Source organism: Vipera ursinii (assembly GCF_947247035.1).
Source record: "Vipera ursinii genome assembly, chromosome: 5".
NCBI lineage: Eukaryota > Metazoa > Chordata > Lepidosauria > Squamata > Viperidae > Vipera > Vipera ursinii.
Genome location: NC_139518.1, coordinates 47,494,221 through 47,509,381, shown reverse-complemented (window position 1 = coordinate 47,509,381; position 15,161 = coordinate 47,494,221). Strand labels below are relative to the sequence as shown.

General features: G+C 37.7%; 2 protein-coding genes across 2 annotated transcripts in view; one reads left to right on the top strand and one right to left on the bottom strand.

Annotated features, from left to right (window-relative positions):
- The window catches only part of SFXN2 (sideroflexin 2), a 44,663-nt gene extending 37,819 nt beyond the window's left edge, over nucleotides 1-6,844 (bottom strand). Inside the window, exon 1 of the mRNA XM_083363453.1 lies at nucleotides 6,809-6,844. The gene's annotated coding sequence lies outside the window, so the exon portion shown is untranslated. The remainder of the gene's footprint in view (nucleotides 1-6,808) is intronic.
- ARL3 (ARF like GTPase 3) overlaps nucleotides 1-15,161 on the top strand; it is a gene marked incomplete at its 5' end in the record, with an annotated part of 45,071 nt that overhangs the window by 3,207 nt on the left and 26,703 nt on the right. The gene's annotated exons all lie outside the window — the stretch shown is intronic.

Here is a 15,161-nt window from a genome sequence, read left to right as displayed (position 1 = left end):
ATTCATGCTTTTAGGGAAGAAACTTTCAGTTATAATTAGACTTAAATTTTTAAAAACCTGCATTTTTTGCAATTTGCTGAACAAGCATCAGAGTAGCTATTTTGCCTGTAACGTGGATTCAAACAACATATTTTGCCAAAAGCAGATGCATCATATTATTTGTGATCTAGGCTTTTGCAGAAGGCTTGAGCTTAGGAATTTTTTTTCCCAGAGAGACTTGGCTGACTTGCTCAGTGTAGTTGACAGATAAAAATTATAATGTTCTGCCAAAAATTTTAATGTAGCTTTTAAATGTAATGTATTCATTAAAACATATTGTAATATTTTATTGTCTTTTACTGGGTTTTTAGTTTTTGTTAACAATTACATTTTATTGTTATGGCTTTTCCTCTAAATGATCTCAAAGAATGGGGAAGGTTGATTCTGATTAATATATTTAATAAATGGAGGTAAACACCTCCAGTGCTATGTAAATAATGTTTCTAGAGTCAGGTCTAATGCACCTTTGGACTGTGGAGCATTGCTGAAAATACACTATCTAACACCACTTTTTTTAATTGTATAGGTATTCCAATTCTATATGCATCCCCCAAATATGCCATTATTGGAAACAACTGATTATAAAAAAAGAAAAGTCTTTCACAATTTTGCATCTGCACAATTCTATAAGGTCACTATTTAACTCTTAAAAAACACCTCTATTTTGTCACAACCGGCATGAAGACAAAGAGCTTTTAACAGAGATAGAGACAGAGAGACATCTGCTTATGGTGTTTCAATCGTATCTTGTTTGTTTTAAAGGAAAAACAAGCTAAAAATAATTAAAATATTGATGCAAGGGAATTCTTAAAACAGAGGAACTTCTCAATACTAATTTTTAATAATAAAAATCAACATGCAAAATGTTTAAGTTTTTCTCCAGACAAAGGCATTCAAGACTAGCAAAATTATTTAAAAATTGTCTACAGCAATAAGCTTACTGGGGTGTGAACGAAGCACTATTTCACTTACCGGTATATTGCTAAAACACTGTTTATAAATCACAAAGGCAGGGTTCACAAATAAACAGAGTGTTGCAATTTGTGAGCAAGACACTGTGGGAAAACTACCAGGGCTTCAACTATAGGAGAAAGGGGGGGGGAAACTGCATGGGGTAGAAGCAATGGCAAATCACCTCAACTGTTGTGATTAAAAGTATGGGGACATGTCCATGAAGATACTAGGAGTCATGTTCAAATAAAAAAAAATGTTTCTTTACTATATGCATATAGTCCTATTATACTCCTTACATACATTGGAAAATTTCTGGCTGTTCATTACAATGCAATATATTAAGAAATAGGATTATTCTGTTTAGAATTACATAAGCAGTCCTGAATTATAGCCATGACAAAAAAAATTATTTCATTGATTTATTGGCATATTTGATATAAACCTACATTTTAGTTAAAATACTTGCTAACATGGGATACAATTTAATAGTTCAAACATTTTGAACCATGATGTGTGAAAAGCCACCACTGAAATGTTTATTAGATGTTTTTCTATTAAATTTACAAAGCAATTTGAGGCAATATAGTTCTTTATATTGTTTACTACCAACAGAACTGTCTTTGAAGCACAGTTGAATAGACAGATAACATGAACAGTTTTTGTTCTGCTCTTATTCTCTAATGAACACTTGAATTAACCTTGACAAAAGTTAGTTTTATTTTATTGTGTATAACACTTTATTCAGTCTGGCGCCCCCTGCTGTATTAGATTGACATCACTTTGGCTGCAAAATGTGTTGCTTGTCAAAAAGAGACGAAATTGGAACAAGTCAATATATGGAAATAACAGACTTGCCATACAAAGCAGTAATGATAACAAGTAATAAAAGGATTTAGAGTGCTATGCTCAGATGAAAAATAAGGTCATATTTTACTCTGATTCAACATCTTAACCACAAGTTAGTCCATGTAATCAAGAAAACACAAAAAAGAACATTGGGCAGAACATGCTGATTTTGTTTTTGACATGGTTGGAAGAGTAATATCAAGAGCAGCTTCAATGTCAAGAATGTGGGAAAGGTTTGCAAACCAAAGTCCATTTTACTGTTGTGAAAAAGCAAAAATTTCACTCAAAACAAAATGCAGCATTTAGAATAAACTATTTTTGTGTGAGAGTGCAGAGTTTTTTAGTGTGTCATTGTGTTGAGAATCAGGACAACAGAAAACACCCCCTTCTTCAACCAGAATATAATTTTAATAAGATTTTTAATCATAGTGAAAATGTGCAAAACTTTTTACAGGTAGTTTAAATTATCTTACTCAGCAAGCGTACAGGTTAGTTTTTTGTTACAAAATAATTAGATCTCAAAAGACTGGGGCAAAACAGAACTAAATGCCCTTGACTGCTAAGTAAATATTCAACTCCTTTTGTTAATGGACAGCATGCTCTCTTAAGTAGATAACTAAAACTGCCAGCACAGAGTTCCAAAAATCAACGTAAATATAAAGGACTTTGACCACAAGACTGAAAACTGACAGAAAGAGGGGCTAGCCCAGGGGGTAGGCAACCTTGGCTCTTTTATGACTCGTGGACTTCAACTCCCAGAATTCCTGAGCCAGGGAATTCTGGGAGTTGAAGTCCACGAGTCATAAAAGAGCCAAGGTTGCCTACCCCTGGGCTAGACACTGAGAGCAGAAAGGATACAAGCACTGATTATTTTTAGAGACCAAGAAATTAAAACAATGACAGACATAATTATTTAATTATATCATATTTAAATATGTAAAATAAGTTGGAATATCACAAAACAGAATGGATCTCCTCATTTGCAAGCCTATATTTGGATACTATATATGGATTGGTAATCAATTTGTATATGGAACTGAGAACTAAAATACTAAAATCTGCAGCAGATATCCTGTCTATAGGGCTGAGCAAATACTTCTCCAGATTCAATAATTCCCACAAATGTGAATTTACCATACATTGACTAGGTTTTCTCAATACATTAAAGGTAAAGGTTCCCCCGCACATGCGTGCTAGTCGTTTCCGACTCTAGGGGCCGGTGCTCATCTCCGTTTCAAAGCCGAAGAGCCAGCGCTTGTCCGAGGACGTCTCCGTGGTCATGTGGCCGGCATGACTAGACGCCAAAGGCGCACGGAACGCTGTTACCTTCCCACCGTAGTGGTCCCTATTTTTCTACTTGCATTTTTTACGTGCTTTCGAACTGCTAGGTTGGCAGAAGCTGGGACGAGTAACAGGCGCTCACTCTGCTACGCGGCACTCGGGATTCGACCCGCCAAACTGCCGACCTTCTGATCGACAAGCTCAGCGTCCTGACCCACTGAGCCACCGCGTCCCTTCTCAATACATTACGTAAAGCTAAATGGCAATTAGGTAGTTTACGGCTCAGTGTTGTGTGGAATCTGACATGATTTAAAAACCATAATTTGGTTTAGGCACAATATGTTATAAGAATACAACAACTATGTTTTTATATCCTGTATATTATTTTGAATCTAGTCAGCAAACTAAAAGATGGTGCTTGAGAATATGAACAGAACCTGGTGAGGTGCCAAAGAGAAATTCTAGTTAGTCAAAGGTAGATTGTCAGCAATGGTGGTTAATCTATGACAAGGATCAAGATATTTTGAGGGATCTGAAAATACACACAAAATCTGCTTATACACCTCAATTCCTTCTCGGAATTTGATCAATGGATCTGCCCTGACAAAATGTACAATTTTACCCCCTTTGGCTATAGTAATAGCTTTTCACACAGGTTTGAACTGAAGAACAACTAAGTCCTTCTATTCGTGGATGTCAGCATGAAAAATGCCAAAAGTTTCTGACAATCTTAAAATCGTTCTTCCTTTTCATGCCAGGAACAATATCTCAGAGAGAAATTGTTCACATATTTATTTAAGAAATAAAACACACATTTAGTAGCATAAACAAATAGGCAATTTTCCTGAAAGTTTTGCCTGGACTTATATATGTCATTGAATCCATTGCTAGGTCACTACAAGCGAAAGTCAAAGGAAACAGGTTTCATTCTGCAACAGAAAAGCCACAGTCGACATAACTGTACAACTGAGTGCACTGAGTGGGAATATACAGTATTTACTCCCCAGATGTAACATACTATATACCATACTTAAGTCTCATTTAAATACTACGTACTAGAAATATGATGTTTTGGATCTGATTAGGAAGAGGTATTTCAGATGGAAAGAAATATAAACATAAACCCTTGGCAACTCATTAAGACTGCAGTTGCACAATGATAGAAACAGATCCATCTGCTTTAATGAGTCACAAGCAGGATCTCTCACACATTCTTGAGTATTTCTTCTGAATCAAATCTGGAGCACTGAATAATCCCACATATCATCCTACCTGTTTGGCCATTTTAAAAAATATTTGGCTTCTAATACTTGTAGTCCTGTATAGTGTAATGACTCAAACCACACCTCACACAGGTGAATCCAGTTTGTATCTGGCCACATATGAAGTTATGCATATTCTTTTTTTTCCCTGACAGCATAACTATTCTACAACTTCTATAGCATTTTTCATAGTGATATTGAAATCAGATGAGATTAACTGTACTAAAAGGATCATTGATTTGATTTTTCCTGGTATATCTGACATGTTCACTTAAGATTGTTTTCTTGGGTAATATTCTAATGCTGCTGAGAAATCTTCAATTCTTTGCCCAATGTTCAAGGTGATCTTAAATTGATCCAAAATCCTGACTATTTAAACTCCCAACAGAACATGCTCCCAACTGACGGGAGCAGCAAGTTTCTCTCATAATCTCATTGCTTTTAATAAGAGGGGGAGAAAAGTGAAAAGAAAAATGGAGAAACAACTTTGGTCCCCACCTTGTCCAAAGCAAAGACCAGGATTTAGTCAAGTAACAGATTCTCTTGCAGTCCCTTCCCCTGCGAAGTTTGGAGTTGGCTCTGCCTGACTAACTGCAAATAGCTAGCCTTGAACACTGCAAAAACCAATCAGCTTCATCCTTGCAAAAGAATATTTTGTGTCACCATCCTTAAACCAAAACTGAGAAAGTTAACAAAGACATAGAGCAAAGCTGATCTCAAAACTTGATATACTGAGACTTAGTGGTAAAACTCAGTAACCCTAGAATGAGAGATCTTTCTAAAGATTAAAAAAATGCCCACAGAATAATCCATTTTCACAGTGGGAAAAATAAGATTGAGATTTTGAAACAATCTGCATTGGACGTGGTATTTCACACACATTCACAATTTTGAGTTCTTTTTTTAAAATGTATGCACATGAAAGATTATTGAAACAATTTAAATTAATAAATGATACAGAATAAGGGATGTTAAATTACTGCCTCATCTTCTCTTTTTTATGACCCCATTTTTATTTTTCAGGTTTGTTTCAATTTTCTAATATTTCTACTGGAAAAATTATACATCCTTAGCCAATTAATCAACTTTCCTTATTTTCCTTGTTGCTGAGCTGCAAAATATTTAATTTCTTGAAAGATCAGACATTCTGTGACAGTTTGATCAGTCTCCATTACACTAGTTACAACACATGAGAAGGCTACTTCATTGAAACGAAATTTTAGTAGATGAGAAAGAAGTCATTCACTACTTTGTTCTACACAAGTTAATATTCGTAACTCATGGCACAGTCTGAGAACATATAACACAGTAATTTGCTGAAGCTTAAAAAAGTCTGGTAAATATCCAGATGAAAAAGGGATCCTTGGTACTTTCTGAGCTTGGTTGTTTTCTTGCAGAGATTTCATAACCCAACTAGGTAACATCATCAGTGCTAGCAGAAACCTCTTCAAGAAAACAACCAAGTTTAAAGAGCACCAAGGACCCATCATTTCAACCTTGAGCTACAAACATTCTCCTTTAGATGAAAAAGGATTTGGGGACCTGATGTATGCTATTTTTGTGGAACAAATGCAGGCTATAAGTAAAGCTGTGTTTCTTTTAACATTAATGTATGTATTTATTAACTATCACAGCTGTATAAACCTGCTGTATACAGAGAAATGAATGTAATTATGAAGGCAAAAAAACAGGATAGCTTGATCTGCTGAAATATATAGTAGGCAGGCCATTGCTTGTGTTCAAAACCTTCACATCACTTTGAGATTTATCTTCAAAGCAATACCAGCATGAATCATCTACCATTCAAGGTCTGACTTGATTTTACATCTTGCCCATTCAAAACGGCTTCTTGTTTAAGCAGTCTACCTTTAGAGCCGTAAATCAGCAATATTTCATTCCCCCCTCCAGCTTTTATAATCGCTGAGCCTAAGTGACTGACAGCAATTTCCTAAATTTATGTCTTCGAGTTCTGGGAATCTGGGCTGCTGCAGTGCCACGCAACACCGAGTTACGAGATGGGTGTTAATCGCTTTGGTATCTGTAGATACCAATGAATTTACTTAAAGCAGAAATATGAGGTCAACCTGGAGTTTGGGTGGCCATCGTATTTTTCTGCTGAGTAGGACCCTGGATTCCCCCCCCGATATTTCCACCCATACCTCGGACCATTCTTTCACTCCCAAGCTATCAGAAAACCCTGAAGCCCATTTCCCACTAATTTTATTTTTTTTATTTTAATCCCATTTATATCCCGCCCTTCTCCGAAGACTCAGGGTGGCTTACAATTTAAGCACAAACCAATGTGCTTAGCAATTGCCAGAAGCGAGCCTATTGTGTCGCTTCTCATCCCCTGCGTTCCCTCCTCCCTTGTCAGGTTGAAAGACAGCACTTATTTCGCAGGGTCTTCCTAGTAGTTCAACTCCTACCTGTAACTCGCCAAGCGCCACTCGGCAAGACACACGCCTTTCCCTTGAAAGCACGTGGGCGATCACTAATTTTTTTTTTTCTTTCTTAATCTCTCCGCCCCCTAATAGTTGGGACGCGTGGCCCTTCAACAACCAATCCAAAGGCTCTTAACCCACGGAAAGAATGTGCTGATCCCGCCTTAGTTTAAACCGCATGCGCTGTGAACAGAACGTGCTTTTAAAAAAAAAGAAAAGAAAGAAGCAGCAGCAGCAGCAGCCGCCAGTGGGCGGTGTTTCTTGAATCAAGCCCCTCCTTCGCTTTCGACCGCCCGGGACGAACGTTCTACGTAGGAGGGATGCAGTGCGCGTGCGCATGCCGCAGTTGCCCATGGTAACCGAGAGCCGCGTAGAGGATGGTGAGTGTGAGATCGAAAGGGGGAAGAGAGCCGGGGACGGAGAGGTTGGGGAGGGCGAATTATGGTGTCCCTCCCCCACTCCAAATCCTGGCGCTGATGGTTGTCGAAGAGAGCCGTTCTTTGGGAACGGAGGGGTTGGTACGGAGGGGAGGCCGGTCTGAAGCGATGGAAGTGGGTGAATGGGCCCATGAATGAAATAAGAGGGGGGCGGGGGAACGGCCGCGAATGGTCCACCGTGTTTCTGGTTGGAGAAACTGTTCAAAATGACTACCAGGAAAGAGAAGGTTGAGATGGGAAGATGACAGTATTCCAGGCATAGGGCTTTTCGCTCGTTTTAGCATTTGTAAATCCCCTGTGTTCTCTCTACTTGTACTGTGCTTCTTCGGAATAGTTAAAAGAGTCTGAAATCAGGATTCACTATTCATTTATGGGAGTCGGTGCGAAGCTCCGTTTCTTAGGGTGATCCTTTCTATCTGTGGCATTGAAATTGTGTCATTCAAAAGACAGCTTCTTAATCTTGTAGAGACATGTGGCTACTGAGGAGCTTAGCCTTTGTCACCTGGAGTCTCCTGGGGACGAACTGACCCATTTTTTTTACAAGTGGAAATGGCTCCTGAGCAGTCCTGTCGTTGTTTTTTTTTTCTTAAGTTGCGAAAAGTACATGAAAAATAGAGTTCAAATGCATCTTCCTAGGGTTTTTTTAATATTAGAAAGAAAAGGAATATTTTTTCTGATTCTAATACCCAGAGATTTTCTTTTGGTTATATGCCATATGTGCCAATTTTGAAATTGCCTAGCTAGACTGCACCCAGAACTTGATAAGTATTTAAAAACCCATCAGGTATTGATAGAAGAGGTTTCCTTTTATCACGCTAAATCAGTGATAGGCAGAGGGATTGTACACCTTATGTAATCCTGCTGTCACATTCTGAACAGAATTAAGGGGCAGGGAAAGGAGAAAGTGAGGGAGCAAATGTGAACTGGGATTGTGCCCTGTACACCGCCCTGAGTCCTTCAGGAGAAGGGCGGTATAAAAATTAAATAAAATAAATAAATAAATAAATAAATACTTATAGGGTAATTGTGCTGTTCTTTTGCTAGTGTATGGAGGAGAGCTAGAATAATATTTAATAATAGCAATTAAATTTATATGCTGCCTGACTCTCAATAACTCTGGATGGAATTTAATAGTATATCTTTGATTAACTGTAATAGTTTGGTGACTGAAATATGATTATGCTGCTGATATAAAGAAGAAACATTTGGGAGAGAATATTTGTGGAAAGCCCAAACTCCATTCAGTTTTGGTACCAAAAACAATCCTATGGGCATAAGTCTATACCATAGAAAACAAACAAGTTTGTGGATCTTGGAAATCTGGTAAAAATTAAACTAGATTCCATAAACCAAAGTATCCATTTTTGGTACGTTAGGATGAATGAGAAATTGTCCTTTAATGTCCCTTTAAAATTAAGCTCCTGTCTCTCTTCCATTGCCGTCTACTGTAATCAGGGGCAGTAAGATAGGACATAATAAGGCTTCAAACAGTAGTCTCCTTAATTCTTATATGTATATTCTGTACATTCCATTTAGTATTGATATAGTACTTATCGAAAGCATCAGATTAGAAACCAGGAAAGTGCATTCTAATCCAGCCTTGGGCACAAAGCCAGCCTCTCAGCCTTAGGAATAAGTCAAACGACAAGCCACTTCTGAAAAACCTTGCCAAGAAAACTGCAGATTTATCCAGGCAATCTCTGAGAATCAGACACGATTTAACAACAACAAAAATCTCTACAACATTTTCTTGGGGTGAAATGGGAGAACTAGCTGAGCAAGAACAACTTGATTGGCCAGTAGTCATAGCTCCTTAATACAAATATTTTGTATAATTGAAGAATACAAATTTCTCTTTTTGCACTAAGTTATTTTATTTCAGTGAATTCTGATGAAATACTGATATATCTAAAGCCTTTTGTAGAACAATTTAAGTTTTGGGATTTTCCAAGTAGATGCATATATTGGTGGAAAATACCCAAAACTTCATAGTCCTTCCTACAACCTGTAGCAGTCTCTATCACTCTTACTTTGTTCATCTACACTGCTATGTGAAAATTAATGATGTTATACATTTCAGCCTTAGCATAATTGGTGGTTAGTACTTCATGCATTTTGCTTCCCCCACCTTGATTTTCTACAGATTCTATCTGCATAAGCCTTGTGTTTCTCCAGTATTTCAGCCAGAAGGTCTTCCAGCTCTACTTGAAGATGCCAAGGAATTAAACTTTGGACCACCTTCATTTAAAGCATGTCTATGAGCTTCTAATTATTTGAGCTTTTATTATTTGTACATAATATTCAGCATGGTATTCACTTCATACTAAAAAAGAATCTGTGTTTAGAAGTAAATATTCTGGTTTAGATCTTTAAAATTTAAATTGTGCAAGCATGAGGTGACCAAGTGTTAAGATAAGTAAGTACATATGAAGTTGAGTTGAACGTCTGTGTGAAGAAAAAATAAATAATTTCCCTTTTATTTTACATTAATCATCAGTTGAAATTGAAACAAGGTCACTACAAAGGATATCATGTGCCAGGAGCTAGTTTCCCCCGATGATAATTTCCCCAGTGGTCGCCCAGTGTATATATCTAACAACAATTCCAACTTAGTTATAATTTTTGCAATTTGTGATCTCAAATGTGGAGGACATCAGACTGAGAAAGCCTGCGTTGTAGGCTTAAACATGGGGTCCGAAGTTATTTAGCAAAGAAACCCTGAAGTAAAAATGAAAAAGAATCTTAGACTAAATCTATTTTATGGAAAATGGATAGGAATAAGGCACTTAAAATATGCTAAGAGAATAAGTTTGCAGAGAAGCTGGATGTATTCTTTGTATCTTCTTGAATAGTTATGATTTGTTTCTTTTCAGGAAGTGCATTTTCAGAAAAGTGCTCTAAAAATCTAAGACAAATAGTGATAATATTCAAATTAAATTTTAAAAAGTAAACAGTAAGATTTTTTTTTGAAAAATTTAACATATTTTGAGTGGTTTGACCTAATTATCTGCCAATTTAGAGAACCCATTAAACAAACGTATGTCAAATAACAAAAATTGAATTCAGTGCGAGAGATTAATGAAAATTAAACTACCACTAATATACTTTAGACAAATCTGTGATGTGACCGCATTTAGAGTTCTGTACAGTTCTGGCTACAATTATTTAATAAGAAGATGTTGTACAGTTGGAATAAGTGCAGGAAAAGAGTCTTCATTGATAATTGAAGCAGGTGAGATACAAAAAGCAATTCTTCACATAGGACATAATTTTAAGCTATGTAGTTATCACAGGATAAGCTGCTTGCCAACTAAAAGGAGATTAGTTATATTAATGACTGTTAAATCTTCTAATGGCTCTAAATAATGCCAGCTATATCCTATTTGTAAGATATATCCCCTCCCAAAAAATATTAATTATTGGAAAGCGGCTGGAGAGGACTGTTGCTATCATTTCCTGCTTTGGCCTATCAAATAGGCATTCTAGTAGGCAAGTAAAGAAAACAGATCACTGTACTAGAAAGGTTATATTTGACCTTGAATTCATTCTGTATTTTCAATTTTTTTTTGTTGAACTCTTCTCAGATTCTGTTTCTGTATTAGGTCCCATGGATTATGATTTGAAAATAAATATTTCTTATAAAGTATTCTACAAACATAAATATGCTATTAAAAAATCCCACTGATTTTTCCCATTAGGTAGTTTACAGTTATACCATCCTCAAAATTAACAAAATGTTAGTAATGCCCTTTATATCTCCAAGGAAATATCTCCCACTTACCCAAAATATCCCTGTGATACTTATCTGTATAAATAATTTATCTTCCTAGCTTTTTCTGAAATTTCACAGTTGATAACCCGTTCACTAGAAGCTTTATATAATCATATGCTATTGAGAATGTTGAATTGCCACGTACAAGAATCAGAAAAGCAGTGTTTGCCTCCATTGAACACTATTCTGTTGCTAAATTAATTTAAATGTACAATGGTCTCAGAGAAAAAATGTCCTTTGATAGGCCTGTGGCTTTTATATTGTGGGTAAAATAAAGTAATTGAGTTTATGCAAAATTAGGTTCAAAATTAATTTGTAAGTTTCTCTTCTGAAAGTAAAAGAGATTTTTTAAAAAGTACCATTTGTTTGCCTAGTTCTTGTTAACAGCTATCAATGCACGAACTTTATCAAACAGAGCCTGATGCTAATTTAGTCTGAGAGGACAAGTCCAACCCATGATCTACACTTAAGGGATGTCTAGAATCTGGGGTTTTTTTATTCTTAATCCAGCATCTGCAAATAGTACACCACATCAGTTCTTACAAAATAAAAACAAAAATTATCCAGTCAAGGTAAAATAACTGCTATGAAATACATTTTTAAAGGCAATGTGCAGTGAAGTGCTATATAAATGTAAAAAATGAGCTCTAATTCAATAAAACCAGTATATCATAGAAAAATTAGATTCCTCTTTAGGAGGACTGCAAAAACTATTTCAAACAGGTGTTGAAAATGGTTTAAATAGAGGTCAATTTTTATCTTTTTTTTCTATGGATCTTGAAACTGATAACGTTTTTAGCACTTTCAGTTAATATTTACTTATATTATATTATTATATAATATTATGTTAGTGCTATATTTGTATTAAAATTGTGATCAGAATATTTATATAGGATTTTTTTCTGTGTCCCTTATAGCGCTTGAGGTATGTTCACTAAGTTTGGGGATAGGTTAGAGAGATTACAATTCAGATCCAACCTTATTGTGGAAACTTACTAAGTGACTTTGAGCAGTCATTCTTTCTCAATATAATCTACATAAGAATTGTTTCATGAGAACAAAATAAAGTGAGTTTCCCTTGTATACCATTTTGAGATGCTGATGGGATCAAATAAATACAATTGCCATAAGTGAAGTCGATATCATAATTAAAAGCTAAATCTAAATTAATTTTTGAGCAGTGATGACATTGGGGAAAAACATATACAGTATATTGATTTCTAAAAATTCAAGCCTTTATAAGTCATATACTTCTGTCTATGTTTTCAAGCTTCTTGTTTCTGCTTGTCTGTTGTAATAAAGACTGAAATAGATCTTGAAATGTTAGAGAGTGGAACTTCTTATTCATTTAAAGTTCCCAAAATCTAAGTAGTGCCTTTGCTAAGCAATAAGGCTGAAGTGTAGTAATAGCCCAAAGTGAACTAGGGTCCATATTGAAGAAGTCATGATCACATCGAGTGACAGAATTAAAATAGTAGAAGGGAATGAAATAAAAATCAATCCACAATCAGAGACACACCTCAGCTCAGCTACATCTTCTTGCTAATCGTTTTCTACATAGTTCTATACAGAAGAGACAGCTTTTGTAAACTCTAGAAGATGTTTTACTAAGAAATTGTAGTGAAAAGATTTGCCATTTAGAAGCGTAGTTAATAGTTCCTTCCATTATGATGTCACAGTCGTAGGATAAGAATAGCAGGATCAGTTAATGTTCTGGCTCTTAGATGCTAGCTAGGAAACCAATCAACAGATCAAGGATAAGAAAAAGATGGAAAGTGCTGTTATGTATTACGTTAGTATTTTTTTAAAAAATCAATTATTTTGGATGAAACTGTATAAAAATTTAACAATAGTTATTTCCAAATAGAGTAGCTATTAGTAAAGCTATTAGATTGCTTTCAATGATATCCTTTAATTTGAATTCCATTAGTATAACTATTTCACAGTATTTTTAGAGAACTTGCTAGACTGCAGCAAAAGCAATTCTCGACACCTTAACAAATGGTTTTTTTTACATGTGCTTTCACTGTTCACTTCATCAAATGCTTGAATAGAGCCCTTAAAGGTACAGAATATGTAGACACAGTTCTTAGAAGGGAAGGAAGGTGAGAAATGGTAAAAGGAGAGGTGAGAAAGATAGTGAAATTTCAGAGAGATAATGACTGTTAGACAAGTAGTTGGGAATAAAACCATCCACACAGCTTCCGTGCCCCAGATCAAAGATGCTTTACTTGCCATTTGTTGATAACATGTGTATGTCACTGTGAACCCACTGCTACAACCATTGATGTGAAAGCAGTTTTCCCATCTTATGCTGAAACTAGGCTTTCATGCACACAGTGTAAAATGCACAGAAGATTGACATGAATCAGACAGGATCAACTTTGTGTTTAGCTCTGATTAACCAGACAGGTCTGCTGTGGGACTGGACTCTTCTATCTGGCCACCAAGTTTAGTACCTGTTCTGTAATGTTATTCAGTGTTGTGTTGGCTGCCAGGAAGACTAGAACCATAACTTCTCTGGACTTTTTTCTAATGGGTAGGTAAACAAATTGATTGCTGCCCTGATTGAGAGACCAGGCAACCCAAACCATTATTGTTCCTGACATCAGTTCTGTTAATGCCACACTTTGGAGCTGATATGCTAGGAATGTTTTTCTACTCATTGAGAGCATGGACGCAGAGAGGCCTTCTACGCTTGCTCGTACTCTGACTGCAAGGGAGACCAGAATGCTGGTTTTGCAGACACTTTATTTTCATTTTTACTGTCTAAGGGTGTTCTATAATGTTTAAAATGTGTGCTCTTTTCTATTGTTAGCATTGATATCAGTTATTTTAAAGGATCAGATTGCAAGCAAAAACAAAATGTTTAGTCTGAGTTAGCTCGGGAGTTCATGGCTTCCATGACGGCCATGGACCTGACGCAAGTAATTTTGGGACCGACTCATGTGGGAGGCCACACCCTTGACCTGATTTTCTTATCTGGACGGTGGTTAGATGATCTTGGTGGGGGCTCCCCAATTGTTATGCCCCTGTCATGGACCGATCATCATCTCCTGCGGCTGGTCTTCCGTTTTGCCACTCCCCACCGTGGGCGTTTGGAACCAATTAGATGGTACCGCGCCAGATGCTTAATGGACCCTGAGAGGTTCCAGGCAGCGCTGGGGTCCCCACCTGCCTCCTTCGCTTACAACTCGGCGGATGCCTTAGTGGAAGCCTGGGAAAGGGCAGCCACGGAGGCTCTTGACCGAGTTGTACCCTTGCGGCCCCTGACCCGATGCAGATCCCATCGAGCTCCATGGTTTTCCGCGGAGCTCCAGGAGATGAAGCGTCGGAGACGGGGCCTAGAGAGCGGTTGGAGATCCAGCCGATCCGAATCCGACCGATTGCGACTAAGAGCCTATATTAGGTCTTATCTCGCTGCGATAAGGGTGGCGAGGTCTAATCACTTTGCTACCCTTATCGCGTCCGTAGATAATCGCCTGGCCACCCTGTTTAGGGTGACTCGCTCCCTCCTTAATCAAGAGGTGAGGGAGGAACCCTTGCAGGGTCGTGCCGAGGAGTTTAACCAACATCTGTCAGACAAAATCGCTTGGATTCGGACCGGTCTGGACTCTGACTGGGCAGAGTCGGACGATCAGGACACGGGCGGTCTTGTCGATATTACCTGGGAGGAGTTTGATTCTGTGACTCCGGAGGAAGTGGACAGGATTATGGGGAGGCTGAGCTCCACCACATGTTTATTGGACCCGTGCCCTTCCTGGCTGGTTTATGCAGCCCGGGAGAGGACACGAAGCTGGTTCCAGGCAGTTATATCGGCCTCTTTGAGTGAGGGTAGTTTCCCTGCCGTCTTGAAAGAGGCGGTGGTGAGGCCTCTCCTCAAGAAGCCTGCCTTGGACCCAGCTGTGTTGAACAACTTTCGTCCGGTCTCCAACCTTCGCTTTCTTGCGAAGGTTGTTGAGAGTGTGGTGGCGCATCAGCTCCCTCTGGTCCTGGATGAAGCGGATTATGTAGACTCGTACCAATCGGGTTTCAGGCCCGGGTACAGCACGGAGACGGCATTGGTCGCGCTGGTGAATGATCTCTGGAGGGCTCGGGACAGGGGATATTCCTCTGTCCTAGTCCTATT